The 22529-nt window shown below is 33.0% G+C and overlaps 1 protein-coding gene across 10 annotated transcripts in view; it reads left to right on the top strand.

The window, feature by feature from the left end:
* EPHA5 (EPH receptor A5) overlaps positions 1 to 22529 on the top strand; it is a gene marked incomplete at both ends in the record, with an annotated part of 324390 nt that overhangs the window by 29571 nt on the left and 272290 nt on the right. The window lies entirely within an intron of this gene.

Below are 22529 nucleotides of genomic sequence, written 5' to 3' on the forward strand. Positions count from 1 at the left end.
GTTTAATTTACTACATTAGGGAATTAAAATATTATAAGAAATTCCTTTAAATTCCATTGAAATTAAAAATGTCTCAGATTATTCATCATTCAAAGGTTTTCTTTTAATTCTTGAATTTTTCTCTATTGAGAACTCTCAGAAAAGATGCTCCATTGGAAGATTTTTATAATCAACCATTGTTTTTTTATTACTAAATTACTTTATGGTGTACATTAAAAATAACTTCTTTGGGATGAAAATTAGGTAAGCCATTTTTTAACAATATGCCTATTAATATATTTATAGTACTAAGAATCTTAATACATAGATTATATAAAAAGTATTCCATTATCTCGTACTTAATTAAAAACACATCCATATTATCAGATGGAAAATGAAAACATAAGTAAAATATTGTGACATAAAATCTTTGTATTACATAGAAAACATTAACTGTATTGCATGACTATTATATTGAAAACAATCTAGACTTTGATAGAATATTTTTATTATATAATGACTTTAATATTTAAATATTTTTTTAATTTTCAAGCTAAAACTACCCAACATCATTATTGAACCAACTCTGCTCAATAGTCTATAATAACCTAAATGGGAAAAGAATTTAAAAAAGAATAGTTACATGTATATGTGTAACTGAATCACTTTGCTGTACACCTGAAACTAACACAACATTGTTAATCAACTATACTCCAATATAAAATAAAAATAAAAAATAAAATAAAACACACATGGATTTTTATAATAAAAAATAAAATATATAAAAAAGAAAAGTAAAAATAATCAAATCACCTTGTGACAAAAACAAATAATATTTTCAATCCTCCATTTAAAGGAAAAGTATTGTTAAACAATTTGAATGCTTAAAACTTTATTATACAGTGTATATATGCAATTAATTAGAAGATTATGCACACTAGTAATACTTCATATGACTTTGAAGGTTAATTTCAATTTAATTAAGTAATTTAATATTATACCAAATCTGGTTATAACAACCCAAATAACCAAAACTTAAAATTTTTTTCTAATTGATGAGTATAACAGATGTTTTAATTGGTTCTTTACTTAGAACATTCTTTCTGTGGAAATAAGACAAGTAGTATTAATTGTTCTAATGCATAATAATTTATATGTTAATATCCTCATCTCAGTGTGCTTTCTCTTTTTTCATTAAGTTGGTATTTCTTTTTGGTTGTAAATATTATGGTTACATTTAGAGGTATAATATAAATAAAGTAATACAAGTAGATTGTTAAGATATTAAAACATGAAGATAAGCCAAATGAAAAACAAATTGTCTTACTCAGATATAGCCAGTGCCAACATAAAGGTATATATATTCTCTTAATCTGTCTTTTATCTTTCTTATGCTCTTCCTTTCTCCATTCTTTCTTTATCCTTCCCCTCACTCACCACCTCTGAGTTACTGTCTTTCTTTCATCTTTCACCACCCCTATACAGGAAGATGGCTGGCTAACATCCATCTATGAGAACCTGTAAATATATTTTGTACTCTGCATTTTTTCACATATCAAAAATGATTTATTTCATAAATATCTTAAATTGCCCTTCCTGAGAAGATGGCTGACATATTGGGTTGAAATTAATTTTTTAAAAGTGAGAAAGTACGTCATATTCTCTTTGAATCGCTCTGAGTTTAGTTTTGTGTTCCTCCTTTTTCCATTCAGAAGTTATTCAGACAAGATTTGACAGAGTGTAACTCTGAGGGTAAATCTGATGTTGTAGTTGTTCTTGTAACTAGACATTTTTAGGGAAATTACTCAATTTTGTATGTGATTTCTGCGTAAAGCACAATTGACTCCTTTATAAAAACATAATCTTTTTATCAAAAATGGGCTATTTCCAGTCATTCTAACAACTTCCTCCTTTCTTTTACTTTCTGTATAATTGTTAGTATAGTGTTAATTTTGTTCAGATTTTTAAATGAGTATTTTTTCAAAACTCTTGTAATTTTTTGAGTGATGTTTCTTTTGACATAGCTAATGCCTGATGTTAATACTGAAGAAAAAGAAGTTAAACTAGAGAAACTTAGGGAATGTGCACTTATCCGAGTATGAGGAATGCATGTGGAATTCAGGTGTTATATTGATGCTATGTCACCCATATGCAAAATGAAGAAAGTATATATATACTTCTTATATATTGTTATTAGGCTGAGTCATTTAGGATTAGATAAGAAATCTAACTCTAAGTGAAATGTAGATCACTGGTGTGATATCAGCAAAAATTTTGGAATAGGGACATCTGAAAATTTTCTCTTCCATGAAAGCCATGAGAAAAGTGGAAAATATTATAAGAATCAACTTTTCAGAACTCTGGAAATTAACCAAAATCTTGGAGCAATCCAGGGAACATTTAGTCAAAAAAAAGGACTAAATCTTGTTAGAACAACAAGTTTGTGGCATTTCAAGGTGCCCTGTGTCCTTTTCTGCCACTCCAGCTCTTTAGTGTAGCCTTGGACAAAACCAAAAATCTGTTGTCAGGGTGAAAAACAGCAGTCTGGCAGGCACTAGGGTGGGCAGAGTCAGGTAGGAGACTCTTCAAAGACTTGATCTCAGAGGATTGTCATTATATATAACCTGATAACTCCATGAAAGAATGCTCTTGTAAGGCTGTCTTGACTTGTCTGACTTAGAGCTCCCCCAGTCTGAAAGCCTTTACTGTATTAAGTAGAGAAGAATATTCTTTTTTTCAGAACATTTCCTGAACCTCAGGCCTTAAGAATGAATGTTTTATTATTTTATTTCTTAGACCGATAAAAATAGTACCCTAAATCTAGGCCTAAGAATTGGGCAAGTAACTTAGAGAAACCCTATTCATCCCTTGTAGTCAGGCACACATTCCATACACCTCTTAGAAACAGTCATTGCACCTGTCATACTTTTTCTTTGCTTTTAAGCTTTTAGATTTCTTATGGCAATCTCATATTTACCACTGTACAGTGTTTCTAAAACTAGGCTCAGTTCCTGGCATATAATAGAACTTCAATAAATATTTATTAGAAGGATAACTGTTTGTTTGTTAATTTATGAAATGAGACATACATTACTGAGATGTAGTTTTGCATGAAGATTAAATAAGTGGGACTGAGGGTAGAACTGGGCACAGTGTTGGCACCCAGTAAACATCCTTTCTTTGATCTTCTGCTGCATTTCTGTTCTCCTCATATTAAAAGGTCCATCAATCAATCATGTTTTTGTGTTTCTTTGTTAGTTTTTTGACTATATCTGTATGAATTCATTGTCAGCATTTAAAGATTGGGAGATTTCATATAAAGTCTGAATTTCCAGCTTCTCTGTTTAGTTGGAAGTTTCAGAAAGCCAGAGCTAGCAGCTTTCTATGACCTCAACAGCCCAAAGCTGAGTAAAGGCTGCAATTGGAAGAGAGTAAGCAAATTCTCCTATCTGACTCAATTTCTACCTGCTGCTCTTCGGTCATTTAAGTTGTTGGTCTGCAATGTTGGCATTATCATGGAGTCATTTTTTAATACTGCACAAGCATCGGTTTTTTCTTCTGTTTTAGGAGGGACTTTAAAAAACTTCTCTTGTGTTACATGCTGAGACTGTTTCTTCCTAGTTTTTGTTTGAGTACTTCACCTCAGTTACGGCACATCATTTGAATTTGGGCTTCAGCATGTGCTTTGTAGCTACAATGTATGAGGTAGACAGTGGGTGTATGTGTGAGTGTCTTCTGCCTCATGGTAATAACTTGAAGCCTCCTTCCTTCTTTTTTTTTCTGTACATATCTAGGAGTACTATGTTACAGCCAAGTTTGCTTTCATGCAAACTTGCTGCATTCGTTCATTCAACAGATATATATTGGACACTTAGTTTGTGGCTTGAACTCTTCTAAGAGTGTGCCTTACTTAGTTTGTGCCTAGTTTTGGTAGTTAGTTATAGTAGTGAAGAATAGTCAGTGCCTACTATAACCAGGGTTACGGTAGTGAAGATAGTAAGTGAAGAAAACAAGCAAAAGTCCCTGATACCCTGGAGCTTGGGGCAGTGTTGATATTTTGAGAATGCGTTATCAGAGTGTTAGAGCAATGTGATAAATGAAATGCATTCTATTATTTTCTTTCTATACTTGTATGAAAGTGGCAGAGAGGTGACAGTATTCTCTCAAGGTCATTAAAGTAGCTTGTGACATAAATGGGAGCAACACATGTATTGCATTTGGCACATGTGCTGTCATATCATTGTTTCTCATTGTCTTGCCATGAAAAAAATACTCTTTCATTAGTACGTAAATTCATTTAGTACTGACAATGACAATGTAAAAAGAGATATTTAGTATTTTTTTGTAGATGAAGAAAATGAGGCTCAGTAAGGGTAAGTGATTTTCCCAAGTTTATGCAGTTGGTAAGAGACTGAGGCCATTTTAAACCCAGGTCTTCCAGGATACTGATTATTTTAAACCAGAGGTGAACTCCTACAAATAGGTAGGTCTCCAGAGACATAGGTTCTGGATGGTTCTCAGACTTCTAGTTCATGTAAGAGAGGAATTCATGCTGAAGAAAAAATTCACCTCAAAGAAAGTTTTAAATGAGGTGGAGTGGGTCACATGCTATTAATTGCTAGATCATAATACATTTTTGGAAAAATGTATATAGCACATAGATGCTCAAATATATAAGTTGCATTGTTATATTGTGTATATAACAAATATATATATATAATTAAATAATTATATAAAAGGTAGATAGATAATGAAAAGGATGAATTAACTTGACTCCCAGCTATATCTGTAATTCACTCTATTATTTTTGGGACCTGTGTGAATCTCCGCTTTCCTGTCTGTTAAGCAAGGATGGGTGGCTATTATATCATCTATCTTGCAGTGTTGTTTTAGGATAAAGTAAGATAATGTATTTGAATGCACCACATCATCACTCAACCACTAAAGAAGTAGAAAAGATGATGGTTGGTTAAAAAGCTACTTTTGTATTGCTGTTTTCAAACACAACCAGAAAGCAACAGTTTGGTGGTTAAAAGCAACAACCACTCAGGTATCTCTTTGGCATTTGACTGTTCAAATGAAGTAAGTAAACTCTTAAGAGTTTTTATGCCTCAACTCCCAAATGTGGGACCCAGTACTCTAATTTCACTTTGAATAAAATTAAGGGGAGGGTTTGTCAATTGTTTTTTTCTCCCAGAACTGGTCTTTAATTGTAGACAGAAATAAAAACAAATAAGCAAAACACAGACTGACTTCTGGCTTAATTGTTGTATAATGTGCATAGTTACCCTCAATTCTAAATTTCACTGCCTATTTGAGTAAATATTTTTTTCCTCCAGAGCACCTTTTGTTAGTATTTTACACTGAGGTTCTCAAACTTTTTCAGCCTCAACCCATTAGGACATAATTCTAACAGTAATAGTAATTTGTAATTGTGAATAAGGAATAATTAAGAGGCGTTGAGAATTAATTTATTTCATGATTGACTCTATTGTCAACCCTCTTTTTTTATATTTACATAAGATTTTGTCTTAAAATACTTGTTACTTTTTTAACCATTGCCTTATTTTTAAAAATTAATATACTTAATTTTTTTAGAGAAGTTTTGGGTTTGCATAAAAGTGAGCAGAAGGTATGCAGAGTTCTTATACACAACTTCAATATTCCTCCTTACCCTTTTTTCACTATTAGCATGTTGCATTAGTGTGGTACATTTGTTACAATAGACCAGGCAATGTTGATACATTATTATTAGGTAAATTCCAGGTTTATATTAAAGTTCACTCTTTCTCTTGTACATTCTCTGGGTTTTAACAAATACATAATAATATGTGTTTACCATTGTAGTATCATACAGAACATTCCCTGTCCTATCTGTACACACCCTGAAGATGTACTTTGCTTCCTTCTCATTACAGTAGCATTATTTCATTCACCTTCTGGAACATTTAATGTTGATTAATTTATATAGTCTAATCATTCATGTTAATAGCATTGTTTCCTGCAAATTTTGAGCAAGGGTTTTCAAAACATTCTTATAAGAATAAAATGAATGGCTGTCGTGTTTGTTTAGAGAAGATTATGCTCTTAACGTCTTAGAAATTTCACTATTGCTCTTTTTCCATATGTTGTTGTTACAAAAGATCACAAGATAGACCTGCCTTCTTTGCTTTGGCAGAAAGCCTTTTCCCCACTGAGTCCTTTGTACTTCCTGTTCACACAGTGGGCAAGCCATCACATTCCCCTGGCTGTCACCTCTGAATCGTATTGCAAATTCTGATTTTATTTTTGCTCTCTTTTCCTATTCCATTCAAAGAAGATAAACATTATTTTTGCAGTCTTTTCTTACGCTGATCTTAGGGGGTTTTAGGATCATTCAAAATAACTTATTCATTTGAGAGAGATTTCAGAATATTGACTTAAATCATATTTGTACTAAAATGGAGACAGTGTAACCTGCTCTCTGCCTAGGGGAGAAAGAGCAAGCAATAGTCCTACATAAAGTCACTTCAAAACAGGAGTTTATGGCTTTTCTTGTTTTAGTGTCAGTTTGTTCTATTTTCTGATTTCTTTGAGACAGAGAATCTGTGTTTACTTTTGAAGTTGAAAATAACTCAAGTTTAGATCACTCAGAATGGACTGTGAATCCATCATTAGTGTTTTATGTGGATTCTCTTGAATCAAGAGAAACTTAAACTGGATTTTCTGATACTCAGATTTTGGTAAAAGTGTATGTGAGAGTTTTGTGTGTGATTCCTCCTCCCCAAACTTAAAGGCAAAGAATGAGGAGAAGTATTTGAACACTGCTAATCTCATATATTTTGGTTATGATCAGGATGTTTTGACAGAACCTTGTTTTGGCTTTGCTTTCTACCAAAGGAGAGGAAAGATAATGACAAGCGCTGAGGCCCACACTGAGCATGGAGAGGCTAATAAAGATTAAAGTTATTCTGAAGGGGAAAAAAGAACACATTAGTGGATATAGAAAAGCTCTTTATTTGGACAGTGATAGAAAAGAATTCTAAAGGGAATGGATATTATACTTTATAATGCAAATGCCAGTATAATGAAGAACAATCCTATTCCAAAGTAGTTTTGTATCCATTATTTTTTAGAAAAACGAAAAGCACACCCAACCCGTGAGGTAATTAATATAAATAATTTAAGGAATTCAAGACAGTCACTTAGCATACACTGAAGTTTAGATGAAGCACAGTTTCACATTTAGATTTCCCACATAGAAACTAAGCAATTATGAAGAAAGTTTTTTAAAATGTGCAGTTCTGCTTTGCCATATGAGACAAATGTTGTATTTTGCCTTTGCTATATATTGAATGTATTAGCAACAGTCACAGTGTATTCATTCAAGGTAGGATTGAGACATGCATATACTATTTGTTTACTAGGTGTCACTCTGTTTATATATTTAAAGTCACTATAAAACAGTGCCTATATTTTCTTCTTTACAGTCTCTCAAAACACTCCTGCATTATAGGGAAACTCACAAACATAAACTGGAAAATGGCCTCTATTCATGATATCCTCTTGTTAATCCTTCTTCTTACCCTAACTGCAATAGACTAGCTAAAGACCTCATCCTTCAAACTGCAGTTTAAGTCTTATTTCCTCAGGAAAGTATGGTTCAAAGATTAACTGTTCTTCCATTAGCAGATTATGCTGTGAAATCCTTTTTCTCTCCATCCCAACCCCTATCTATTTTTTCTCCAGATCACAGTGTGTACAGCTATGTTATCCATACTCATCACCTAGACTAGCTTTCTATCCAAACACTTAATTCTCCTGATCCGCTCCTTTTAGACGACATTCTCTATTGGTCTGTATAAGAAGCCAGGAGCATACATGTGAGCAGAGTTTCAGGTTATTTCTAAAGGGTTATATATGTTACTGTCACCTTACCTGTGATGTCAGACACCTGTGCACCCACTTACTTCAAACAGCCATTTCCCAATATTATTCCCACCTGTTTCATATTGGGTACTCATGTTTTCCTTTTCCCCATTATGTATATGGAGATTTCTGGGTCTCTATCTAGAGGTTCTCTGTGAAATGATTTACTCCATGTAAAATCTGGACTTAAAATCCTTCTTCTTCTGAAAAAAAATTCTCTGCTCTCATTGATATTTACTCCAGTTTCCATATGTGACTATAATGATTTTTTTTTTTTTTACTTTCATCTTCCCATTCATCAATGAAGATGTTAAATAAAACAGCTTTGCGGAGGTCCCCAGGGGCCAAACACCAGGTATTTTCCTAGTGGTTTGATTGCTGTTTATCATGATGTTTCTTTAACCATTCTTCAGCTGTTTTCAATTCATATGACTGCTCCCATGCAAGTCAATTTGAATTAATTTTGCAAGCAAAATGCTTTATGGTTCTGAGTAGATAATCTCCCTTTCCCACAGAGAAAATATATACTGTAATCATCCAGCATTCCTGTTGATTATTTCCATTAAAGGCAGCACAGGGAGAGAGAATGCTCAAGACTCCTCTGGCGTTTGAAGTTTTTTGAGGCTTTTGCTATTCATTGCCTTGTTCTCTCTCCCTCTCTCTCTCACTCTTTTATTTTTCTTTTATGCCACTCACTGTTTGCACTAATGCAGAAAATGATGGTCCATACTGCTCAGCCTGGAATCTCTGTCCTCTGGAGCCTGGGGCTGGTATCTTTGTGATCTTATATACCAACACACTTCCCCCCAAATGAACTGACTTCTCTCTTCGAAACTCCCCAAAAGATTCATATAAATTTCTACCTCTAGTGTTTTGCACGGATTGCTTGAAATACTCCACCTTCCACCCTCCATATAACCCATCTTAATACTAATCATTTTTTTCCATTACCACCTGGAAGGGTGACCACTTCCTAGGCTGAATCAAAATCCAGCACTTCCTGTGTATTGAACACACTAAAAATTAGATATTTGTAGTGTTACCAGTGTTTGTGTATGACTACTGTAAGCTTCTCCAGTGTAAAGACCTTTATGTTGTTATCTCTAGCACGTTGCTCTATGCCTCAAATATAAATTCACATTAATCGCATCTGCCACTGATTGATACATAACTAGGCATCTGAATCTGTCCGAAGTGGTGGTTGTTTAGACGCAAAAGGCTATACATTTTTGGCTAAAATAAAATAGTAAAAAGATACACCAAAGTTTGGATTTAGGGGTTCTTATTTATTTGGTGTCATGTAAGCTTGAACCAAGAATGCTTTATTTTTATTATACAATTAAGTTTACCAAAAGACTATTATGTGCCAAATAGTGAGATTACATTGATATACAGGACTCACTTCCTCTCCTCAGGTAATCAGGTAAGTTTGAATAATGTCTCCTAGAGTTGTGAAACATACAGTCTGCACAAACATATACACAACTCTGGGCCCCGCTCTCTATTGAGTTCAATCCAAATTACTAATTTGTATACATATTTGCCTCCATAAAGGCATTATGGTTAACATGGAGACTTTGAGGGCTTCCCTGGTGGCACAGTGGTTGAGAGTCCGCCTGCCGATGCAGAGGACATGGGTTTGTGCCCCGGTCCGGGACGATCCCACATGCCGCGGAGCGGCTGGGCCCATGGGCCATGGCCACTGCACGTCCAGAGCCTGTGCTCCTCAACGGGAGAAGCCACAACAGTGAGAGGCCCACGTACCGCAAAAAAAAAACCCCCCAAAACAAAAAAACATGGAGACTTTGAAATCAGCTAATCTAGATTCAGAATCTAACTCCACACCTTACTACCTAATGTGTAACAAGTTAATCACTCTGTGTCTCCATTTCCTCATTTATAAATTATGTATAATACTACATACTGCACAATGTTCTTATGCCTATTAGAATGAGGTAATGATGCAATGTTTAGCACGATGCCTGTTTAACTCACAGAACCCAATATCAATTGAGCTCTTGAAAAAAATGAAACCAAGGGATTGGGCAACCTTTCATGATCTGATGTTCACCTCTCTGGTTCCTACCTTTGACTAGTCATTTCTTTGTTATTTTCTCAGCAAACCAGATTTCTTTGCTTCAGTTTCACATGGCTTTCACTCAATTCCAGATTTGATTGCCTGTATTTAAAAGACCAGCTCAGACTGACTGGGGATGTTCCAAATTCCACATAGAAAGATTTCCACTTGGTTCTGCTGACCATCACTTATTCAAATATACCCAGCCGGATTGAGGAAGGAGGGTAAAATCATACAGTATAAGTGTAGCTCTAGCTGTTGGTGACCATCTCTGCTATAAGGAGAGCAGCTTAAAAAAAAAAAAAAAAAAGTTGGTGTCATCTCAGTGTCTCTTGGGAATTCTGATAAGGAAGCATTTCCCTAAGTATAAAGTTGTTTTCTCATATAAAATTTATTTAGTTATAAAAATAATTACTAATGTGAAATGTTTATTCCAGAAATTTGCAGTGAAATTAGTTGTTTCAGTACATAATTTCCATCATGTTTCTAAAGCCTGATTTCTACAATGCGTATGAATTTTACCCAGCATTCAATAATTTTATTTGAGTGGTCTCTTTGATTTATTTAAATTCTATTTGATAATCACATTTAATTGGTCTATTTGACTTATTTAAAATCTTACTATTATATGTCCCACTATTCTTATATTTTAGACTGCATTGTAATCAGTGATTCTACATCTTTTGATTACCATCATTCTGTTCTGTAAGACAAATATCCATGTGCCTCCACGCTTCTTTGCGTATTTTGGTATACATCTAGTTATTATGAGTAAGAAGACTAACAGTATCCTATAAGCTCATTGTTTCCTTAGAGGCCAAGAAAATCACCCTTGTGTTTGCTGACCTGGTCCTGAAAGCCCCTATGCATCATAAGCCAAGTCTCTTGTTTAGAAGCAAGTTATAGATACAAAAATATAGACACAAAAGAGTAAGGCAGTCTTTACTGTTGAGTAATAGTTTTTACAATCTTTAAGATAAATTAATGCTTTTCTTGATTGCCTTACATGATTTCAACACTTCCAAAATGTTACTGTGAATATTGAATGCCATAGGTTATGAATCTGAACTTATTCAGAATATACCTTCCAATTCAGCTTTATTTCTTAACATTCAATCTAGGACATATATAATAGGAATGGTGTGCATATGCTTCATGAATCCTTCATGTATTCCACTCCACATTATATACATCCAGACAGGACAGCTGCCAAAGCTGTTGGAGAAGTTTCATTTTAAACAGAGTTTTGTATAGTTGGACATGCATAAACTTTTAGTTGATTATAACATGCAAATATGTAATAAGCTGAAGAATCACGGGCTGTGCTGTGATTACAAATTATTTAAATAATGGAGGATTATTCACTTTGTGTCACAAATAGTTCCAGTCTTCACAGTTAAAGGCATAACGATGAGTATAATCCTGAGAGATAAAATCATTTCATTAAACAAGCTTCTCTGGTTTACTGTTTGCTTTATTTTGATGCCAGATTGAATAATGGGATTTTTAAAGGTAATTTAACAGTGAAAGTATATTGCATTTATATCATCTTATAATTTTGCAATACTTCTACATTTGTAAAATATATAGATTGGGGTTATTATGATAAAAGTAGCATATAATTTCAATGCTAATGTCAGGAAAATTAAAATGGTTCCGAAAAGTAATATTAGCATGTCATTAATCTGGAAGGTGGAAGGTAGCTATAATGTCATCAGATGTTGATAGTGTTTCCTAGCTAGCCAATCACCAGTAATTTTCATGGTAGCTTTATTCATTAGTGCACTGAAATTTATTCCTGACATGTACTTATAATATATGTTGTGTTGTTCTTTGAAAGTAGAAATGAGCATGAAGTTACAATATCATATACGCAGTCAGTAAAAGATTGAAATTAAGATTCTCTTATGTACCATCTTTGCAATGTTTGTGTCTTCCTCAAATTCATATGTTGAAATCATGATGCAATGGTATTAGGAAGTGGGACCTTCAAGAGGTAAAATCAAGAGCGTATAACCCTTAAGATGGGTTGAGTACCCTTATAGGAGGCAGGGGAAGTTTGCTTCCTCTCTTTTTCTCTCTCAGCCACATGAGGATACAGCAAGAAAGTGTCCATCTACAAGCCAGGAAGCAGAATCTCATCAGACAGTAGGTCTACTGGTGCCTTGATCTTGTATTTCCCAGCCTCCAGAACTGTGAGACATAAATATTTGTTGTTTAAACCACCTAGTCTGTAGTATTTGTTGAAGCAGACTGAACTAAGACAGGTGCCAATTTCTATTTTTCTAAAGGAGTAATAAGGTATAATGTGGTCAGCCACAGAAAAGGCAATGAAAATATGGGAGATCTCTCTCTCCTGCTCATCCCATAAAAAGAATACGTATTTAGTAAACAAGGCAGACTTTTAGGATGCAGATAATGTAAGGAGGGCTAAGACTCCTAAACTGAGGCTTCATATTTCCCAAATTGATGTTTTACTTTAGTAGAGTAGTAGATTTAATAGATTGTCTGAAACAGGAAATTCACGTGTTAAGCCAGAGGGGTTCTATACTCAAGTAAGTTTCAAAAATATTAAATGAAGTAGAATTAGCATATTTATCTACTTATTGCATTATACTAAGCCTTTGTAGATTAATGACCATGCAGGTCTCCCAAATAATTTGATAAAGAAATATTTTACCCACTATATGTATGAACATCTTCATGAAGAATGTTCAGTGGAACATAGTTTAGGAAACATTTTTTTCAAAGAACTCGTTTTCTTTTTAAAACATCTGGATGCAGTGATAACAGAGAAATAAGAATAAAGAAATATATGTTTTCCCTTTGTCATAATGACATATGGAACAGTGCCTAAGAATCACTTTCTTACACATGCCTGGAAATTTTGTCTAAGGCACCATAATAGCAACTAGCTAGTCTGTCACTGGAAATTACCACCATATTAGTTTCTAATATGTGGCTTATTATAGGATTATTAGGCTTATTATACATTCTTATTGCAGAGACTAGGTGACTTAGATATGCAAGCTATGGTTGGAGAGGATTTCAGATCTACTTTTTCCAAGGGTCAATGAGAGAAATTCCCTTTTCATTTACATAAATGAGAAACAAAATAATTTATTTAGCTCATAAATAAATAATTTATTAGCTCTAGTTACACATCTATATAATATCATTGTTGCTACATGGTAGGATAGAGAATGAAGCCATGTAAAATCCCACAGAAAGTTATATTGAATGAATGTCTTCTAAAAAATAGTGTAACTTTTCCCTTAATCTGAACATCACACATGCACAAGTGGATTTTCTAAATAACATTTTGATTTGAGATTATATGAGTTTGCATATAACTTTGAAATCATGCTTTTGAACTTAATTTCTTGAATAGTTTATTTGTTCATCATTTCCTCCAACAAATATTTATCCATCAAACTATGTGCTTAGAATTATACTAGACACTCAGGATACAAAGATGCAAGTTATTCATTGACTTTTTTAAAAAACAAGTGGTAGGGCTGGAGATTATATCATTATACAATTAAATACATAAAGAAGTTCAAGTCTTGTAATAGTTTTTAACAATGAAATTTGAACTCCAAATACAGATGTGTAACATTAAATATTCTATCAAAATAATGAAGTAGCTAATAGCAATGCTGGCTGTGGACTCTGGTGATCAATTTGTATATTCAATGATATGTTAGGCTTCTACTGCGATACTTATAAAACCTCAGAAGTTCAAAAGTATTTTTCATTATTGCAATAAATTCATGTTTTATTTCTCCATTGCCAGTGACAAATTTGTGTCAAGCCATGTTTTACATAATGCCTCTTTTCAAAATGTAAATTGTCACTCAAAGTGTAACATATTTATGTGATATTCAGTTAACATTTATTGAAATACTTTCTTTAAATAAATATTAAAACAACTGCTAACAAACCCACATACTGGATTCTGGATGTTGTCTGTGTAATTGGCAATGCCAAAATCAGATCTACTTATTTTTAACTATAAATTGAATCAGCTATTATATTGTGGACAATTTCTTATCATGTAGCTACAACCACGGAGACAAGCAGATTTTTAAATTTAGCTCATTTTTGCAATGGCCTCCTTCTGTGAATTAGGTCAAGTAGATCAATTACTAAATCTTTCTAGAGATGAGAATATTGACGTACCTCATAGGAGACCTGGGAGAGAAATACAAGCACTGTTTAAATGCTTAATATCTTAATATTTCTCAGTGTCATAGCTGGTATCACTTGATGACTGGAGGAGATTAGTTTCCTCCTGTGTTACATAGTATGTGATTGCCTCTGCACATGACAAGAGGTGCATACGGAACATAAGAAAATTCTTCATAGATGTGTGCTTTCTATACACATGTAAAAAGGCAAGCAATCATCTTATATATTGTGTTTGATAAATTGGCACTTTCAGAAAAAAATAGATCACAGGCACAATAATTCTCTTTACACAGCTTTTTCTTCTATTATCTATTATTACATTTAATAGATTTCCCTCTATAACAGAGATCTGTGTCTTTCTTTTACATTCAGTAATTTATGTAGGAGATCACATAAGGGAAATCTTAATAGAGCTTAACATCGTAAGGGAAAATCTTTTCTTAGTTATCTAAATCTGAAATATGTTTAGTGCTGTAGTTAATAAAAACAATCATGTGCAATAAACACTGAGCTCCAAGGTGGTCATTTCATCTATATCAATGACTCTTTTTACAGCAGTTGTTTTTATTTATTTATTCTATTTATTTATTTTTGTTTTACAGTAGGTCCTTGTTGGTTATCTATTTTAAATATAGCAGTGTGTACATGTCAATTCCAAACTCCCAATCTAACCCTCTCCCCTCTTCTTCCCTGGTGACCATAGTTAATTCTCTAAGTCTGTGAGTCTGTTTCTGTTTTGTAAAGAAGTTCATTTATATCACTTTTTTAGATTCTGCATATAAGCAATATCATATCATATTTGTCTTTCTCTGTCTGACTTACTTCACTTAGTATGATAATCTCCAGGTCCATCCATGTTGCTGCAAATGGCATTATTTCATTCTTTTTAAATGGCTGAGTAATATTCCATTGTATATATGTACCACATCTTCTTTATCCATTCATCTGTTGATGGACATTTAGGTTGCTTCCATGTTTTGCTGTTGTAAACAGTGCTGCAATGAACATTGGGTGCATCCTTTTGAACCATGTCTTTTTTTTTTTTTACAGCAGTTGCTTTTAAATGTCTGTCTATTAAATTTGTTCCTGTTTCATAGATGAAATTATTTTCAATAATCTGTGTCCTTAAAAACATCTGCTTTCAAATTTATTAGACTATTATGAGACAGATAACAATAGGGTTTATTTTGTTATGATTTTAAAGGGAAATGCACTGTTTAGTAGCAATAAATGAAAGTTCTTGCCCCCATCTACAATCAGTTGCCCCATCTACTACTACAATGGGTAGTAACCATACTCTGCAGTGAATTTGTGAATCACTAATCTGAAAGGTATTGAATAATGATACGTAAACCTAAAAGCATTCCATTTTCAGTTTTGGAATGTCACCAAAATTATTTTTGTATTTGAAATAATTCAATAAAATTTTTATCTTATAATTATTTTATCTCTTTCTATTTAACTTTTCCTGAAGTATAACAATTATTTCCACTTTACTTTTACCTGTATTTTCGTAAATCTCTATAGGTTATTTGGCTAAATTCTGTTTTCCTAGTTTCTGATCTGATCACAGTTGGTAATAGTGAAATGTGAGGTCAGCTGTTAGATCATAGATTTTACTTTAATTTTTTGTCCATTAGTCATTAATTACTGATGGTGCAAATATATGCAATTTTAGCATTTTCTAAAGTTTTACTTTGAATTTAGCAGTTTTGTCAAATAAAACCTTAAACTTTCATTGCTATCTATAATAGCTGCTGTAGTGCTGTCAAAGCATATGGTTGTTAAAACACATAGTTCATTTGTTTCTAAGAGCAAGATACTTTGTATCACAATCTTTAATGTGATTTCATTAAGAATTTTTTTTATATTGTTCTATGGCACTCATAATAATAGGTATGATCCATTACATAACAAGGCAGAAACATACCTATCAGGAAGTCATGAAGCCACTGACCTCAAAGTCTTTCTTTTAATTGAAGTATAGTTGATTTACAATATTGTGTTAGTTTCAGGTATACAGCAAAGTGATTGTTATTTTTTTTCAGACTATATTTCATTACAGGTTATTACAAGATATTGAATATAATTCCCTGTGCTATATAGTAAATCCTTGTTGCTCACCTATTTTATGTATAGTAGTTTGTATCTGTTAATCCCATACTCCTAATTTTTCCCTCCCTCGTTCTCCCCTTTGGTAATCATAAGTTTGTTTTCTATGTTTGTGAGTCTGTTTCTGTTTTGTATATAGATTCATTTGTATTATTTTTACATTCCACATATAAGTGATATCATATACTATTTGAATTTCTCTGTCTGACTTACTTCACTCAGAATAATATTCTCTAGGTCTATCCATGTTCTTGCACATGGTAATATTTCATTCATTTTATGGCTGAGTAGTATTCCATTGTGTATATATATATACTATGTGTATATATATTCCATTGTATGTATATATATTCCATTGTGTGTATATATACACACACACACACAACACATTTTCTTAAGCCAGTCGTCTGTTGATGGGCACTTGGGTTGTTTCTATGTCTTGACTATTGAAGATAGTGCTGCTATGAACATTGAGGTGCATGTATGTTTTCGAATTAGAGTTTTCATTTTTTTCTGGATAGATACCCAGGAGTGAGGTTGCTGGATCATTTGGTAGTTCTGTGTTTAATTTTTGGGGGGAACTGTTTTCCATGGTGGCTGCACCAATTTACATTACCAAAAACAGTGTAGGAGGGTTCCCTTTTCTCCATACCCTCTCCAGCATTTATTATTTATAAACTTTTTGATGATAGCCATTCTGACTGGTATGAGGTGATACTTCATTGTGGTTTTGATTTGCATTTCTCTAATAATTAGAGATGTAGAGCATCTTTTCATGTGCCTTTTGGCCATCTGTATGTCTTTGCAAAAATGCCTACTTAGGTTTTCTGCCCATTTTTTGATTAGATTGTTTGCTTTTTTGCTATTGAGTTGTATGAGCTGTTTGTAGATTTTGGATATTAACTTCTTCTTTGTCACATTGTTTGCAAATATTTTCTCCCATTCCAAAGGTTGTCTTTTCGTTTTATTGGTGGTTTCCTTTGCTGTGCAAAAGCTTTTAAGTTTGATTAAGGTCCATTTATTTATTTTACTGACCTCAGAGTTGTTATGCCTTAGTCTCCATGGCGTGGCTATTCTGAATATACCTAGATTTTGACTTCCAGAATCCTAGAGCCTCCTGCCTCATATAGCTATTTTGGAAGACTATAAGAGAGACTTAATATTTCCTTTCTAGCACTTATCACAAACCTGACATTATATTATCTTAATTATATTATATCATATTAATTTTATGATTGGATGCCACCTATGATAGCATGTTAAATATAGGTATACTTTAAGAAACATGCAGTTGTCTTTATTGTTCACTGTTGAGTCTCCAGAGCATATGGTGATCAATGTAATTGTTGAATGAATAAATAAATAAATGAATGTGTGGTAGGAAGAGAAACATTTCCTCATTTATAAGAGTATGGATTTAGATCCTTGGGATTGTCGCAAAAGAGCTATGATCACCAGACCTCCTCAGTTATATCTTAAATGTGCTTCTCATAGAAACAATATCATATATATTAATTATATATTACGTATGTTGATAGCTATTTGTGAGACTTATGACCTAGGAGACCAACCTCTTTTAATAAAAGCTTTTTATTATGGGATATTATTTCCAAGATTCAGATAGGCTAGTTACAAATAATATGGGAGTGCTACCTTTTCATAAGCTAAACTGCCGAAACCCATGTTATCCAAATCAGTTGATAATAAATTGCCATAAAATGACTATATGCCCTTAAAATTAAATATTAATACACTATTTGTTTGCAGCCTTCCTGAGTTTCTACATGACACACCAGCCATTCTTCTCTTATTAATAATTGAAATTACATGAACTTGAAGTTCAAATACTGTGCACAGTTTACTTCAGAAGCCACACCAAGTCCATTCTAGGAGACATCATTCATTCCTTCCTTTTCATAGGCAAAACCCAACAGGCGTTTCCTAGAATATAGACTAGTTATGCCACTCATCAACCAGTGATTGGAAAATTAAATTCAAAGCACTCTCTAAATCAAAACCCATAAACTACCCTCTATTATCACTTATGTTTCATTAAAAGAGAGAATTCTAATACTAAAAATAATAAGCATATAATCCCCAAATAAAGAATAATCCATTAAATTGAACAAATTGGGTTTTATGAAATACCTACTACATTTTTCTCATTTCTTTAAGAATTAGTGAAGACTTTGTCACAGTCCATTGGTTAACATTTGGAAATGGTATAAAATTTGTATCTTCACTTACAGACTGAAACACTTTAAAACACTCCAGGGTTTTTAAAAATCTGCCATGCTTCCTCTGACTTGAACGTAAATTCACCCCAGTGCATATGTGAACATATAAACAAATTAAAGTGTAAGTGTTTTTCTAGAAAACCTTTACATTGCTAAGGTGTTTACCATTCTTTCTAACTCAAGGTATGCACCCAGACCCTAGTTGGTAGATTGAATAAAAAACTGTACTAAGTATACAGTTCATCTTTGAAGAGTATACAAAATAAATACTGTTTAGAATTGATTCTAAGCAAAAAAAGTTATTTTTCTGTAGAATTAAGCTATCTGAACACACTACAATTACATAGGACTAATATGAGGATGTCTAGAGCAAGTTGGGCCTGACTGAATAATTTTAACCTTAAGATTCCCATCTAAGGTTTAATCGTACTCCTTAGGCTTTAGCAAAATAGAATCTAAGTGAAACTTTAATCTGAGAACTTAATGGACTATAGACTCTCCTTTGAACTCCGAGTACTGATAGTAATGTTCATGCCCAATGCACTCTTCCTTTGTTTTTCCAAATCTCTAACATGCTCAGAAACACATCCACATACAGACACACAGATACGCACAACCCAGTACTAGATACAGAAAAACACTCAGAAGATGTCCAGAACTAAATATGTCAACGTGCTAAGAGTCATAATAAAAATATCACATGCTAGAACCCTGTGAAAGGGTTTTCTGGAATTAAACCAGTATTTGAACTCTTCTTCTTATCCCTGGGGACCTGACTTTATTTCTACTTCTGGATCTTAATTTTTTTCCTGGATTATGAACCTTTCTGAACCTTTCTCACTTTTTGGTGCCCTCTTTCATTTATTCAACAAAATAACATTTACTGTAAATCTATTTTGTCCTAGTACTTTGTACATTATAAATGGAGAAATGAAAGACAAACTCCATGCTGTTCATAGTCTAATGGAGAAAACAGGCTGTACCTATTAATTCATAAGCATTATCATTCACTTACTATGTGCCAGTGACTGTATTTGGCATTGCAGAATCAAATACAGATATCTTATCTCCACTTTCAAATGGTTTAAAGCCCAGATTTTAATACATTTGTTTGTTCCATCCTACTTCTGGCCGCAGTAGTATTTGCCTTTCCTGGGCTTAGATGTCTTCCAGGTTGGTGCATATTGTCATAGCCAGCATAAGTGAAGAAGGAGGCCATTTATGTAAACAAGTGATGTTCACCAATGGTTTTATTTCATCTTTTCTTATTTAACCTTATTAAACATGATGGCAGTCTTCATTATTAAAGCTGGGCTATATATTCTGATTAAGGGGAGTATCACTTTTCTAAGACCGGTGTCTGAGGTTAACAATTACTCTATTGCTTTTCCTAATGAGTTTCAATATATCATGGAAAAAATGGAGACTTGGTTCATAGTGATACCCATGTAAGTATTGAAGCATGCTACTCCTTGCTGTTTTTCCTGCCTATCTGTAAGGAGGAAAGACCACATCATGTTGTGTTTTTCTTTGTTCCCACATATGGTGAAGGCATTGAGCCCTTTATAAGTTAATACAAATCCATTATCTGATTCCTCAAGTTTCCTGGGTCATTTTCTGAGTACATTTCTTTAAATTTTTCCTTATTGCTGAAACTCTTAATTTCTTTTCTGTTTTAGCATGTCTTTAGCCAAACAAAACTGCAGCCAACACCATGGGCTGCTTTCATTTTACAGTAATAGATGTATAAGCATTCAAGAACTGAAATACTATTTTGACTTTCATTTTTATTTAAAAAAAAGGGTTACATAGACCAGCAGATAGGAGATTTTGAATGATCATTCATTCTGTGTAACTGTCATAGACAAAATGTAAAAAAAAGTAGATTAAAAAACTTTAAAAAATTAAAGTGTAAATTAGGTCTCTACTAAAATGGTAGTAGTTTTCTCACAGAAAAGAAAAACTGAATGAGATTCAAGAATCATGAAGGAACATCACATTAATTTGATTTTTAGTATATTTAAAAGAACACTGTGTATTTAGATTACAATTGAGGGAAAGGAAACAATTCTTTTTAATCCAACTCAAAATTTTTTTCTGTATATTTCTAAACCTGAAACCTGGGCCTCATCTGGGCCTTATACTAAGAGAAGGTATAGTTTTGAACATTTTATTTAGCTTTCTAGAATATCTGTTAGCTATTAACTATTAGTTGTGTAGCAAACAGAACAATAAATGGAAGTCAGTGACAGTTATTTCCTATAATTATGGATATATCCTTTATCATATACAGAGTCCTGTTTGCTCCTCTACAAGTAGACACAGAAATATCAAATATTATCTAAGATTATTTAGGCTAAAAAATTCTATGTTTCTGTACGATAACTAGACTTACTTGTTATCTACATTTGCTCCATTTATGCTTCCTATTACTAGAATATATTGGTGAAAGGGATTGTGTTGATAAGCAGAGAAAAAGGCAATTAAAAACTTGTTTCAGTTTTAAGATTAAAATCCCAATGCAAAATTAATTTCACTATTCCCATTTGTGGTCACTAACCTAAGGAAAAAAAGGCCTCAAGATGATTAAGGGACAATCTAGGAAGATACAGAAAAAATATAGGCAGAAGATTCAAGTAGGAAGAACAAACATAAAATTTCTCTTCCCTACTGCTGTAATTTCACTAATGCTATAAAGGTTTTATATTTGCCTAGAACTCTTAGCATTCTCAGAAAAATGCATTTTCACAGTAATCCTCAAATTTAAAAAATCCTCAATAAAATGCAACAAAATATTTAGATTGAGTTGATAGAAAATTTCTATAAATATTAGTCAATCACTGTCTTCAACTAGCATGCCCTGTTATAAAACTCTACAGTTTAATGTAGGTCAAAATTAAATTTCCATTAAACTAATGATCAAAAACATGTAAAAATGAATGCTAAAAATTTGGAATTGCCGTCTTAGAACTATCACTAAACATTGAAAATGTTCATATTAAGTTTTTGGTAAAAATGTGTACTTTTACTTAAGGAGCTATTTTTGTTGAGAGCAGTTTTTTGGTCAGAAAAGACTCAACAAATTCAGAAGGAAGAAACTGCAGTGGATCCCTGGTTGTTCCTTCTTTTACTTCCACCTCAAAGAGAGAAGCCCTGGGGTTCTGAAAAATAAAGTTGTTCTGTATGGAAGTTATAGCTTCTGACTGGACAACACAGTAACTGTATACACCCTCCATTTCTACAGTGTTGGTAATATAGCTATGGCAAGTGGATGCTGTGAACTTTAGTCTGTGATGGCAATATAATCACTTAAACTTGAATAAACTCAAAGCCCTAATGTGGCTGTTTTCCAACAAAAACTGAGATAGAAATTTGTGTTGAATAGCCACTGATTACAAGAACGTGATTAACATGAGATATGGAATTGATTACGGGTGCTGTTGTGAAGGCCTACACCAGAAATGTAATATCTTCTATTGAAAAATGAGGGCAGCATAAAGACCAGAGACCACAGACAACATTATGCTTTCTGGTATATTTTATAGGCTGGATAAATAATCCAGAGTTGCAAATGATTTACTGAAATCTTTTTTTTTTTTTTTTTTTTTTTTTGCCAGAATGGCAAGTGTATAATTGTATCTATTTTGCCTGAAATGTTAAGAGCACCAGAGGTTAGCACCAGAGATTAATCTACTTTATTTTCATTAAATTGAATCCCAAGTGAAATAGTTCTTTTCCTCATTTACTGAAGCTTTCATATTGCTTTGAGAAGAAGACTTCTCCACATAATTCTTAGCTATTTATAATAGGACAGTATTTACATTAAAGATAGTAGTAATGTCACTCTAAAATTTTAAAGTGTTATTGAGAATATGTATATTTAAAGAACCCTCGGAGGACCATTTCTAGCATCTTGTAATACTGTCATGAAAGAATTCTTCATTGTGAGTGTATGTGTGTGTGTGTGTGTGTGTGTGTGTGTGTGTGTGTGTGTGTGCAATATAGAAACATGACTCATTAGATCT

The sequence above is a fragment of the Grampus griseus genome (genome assembly GCF_964374135.1).
Source record: "Grampus griseus genome assembly, chromosome: 4".
Classification (NCBI taxonomy): domain Eukaryota; kingdom Metazoa; phylum Chordata; class Mammalia; order Artiodactyla; family Delphinidae; genus Grampus; species Grampus griseus.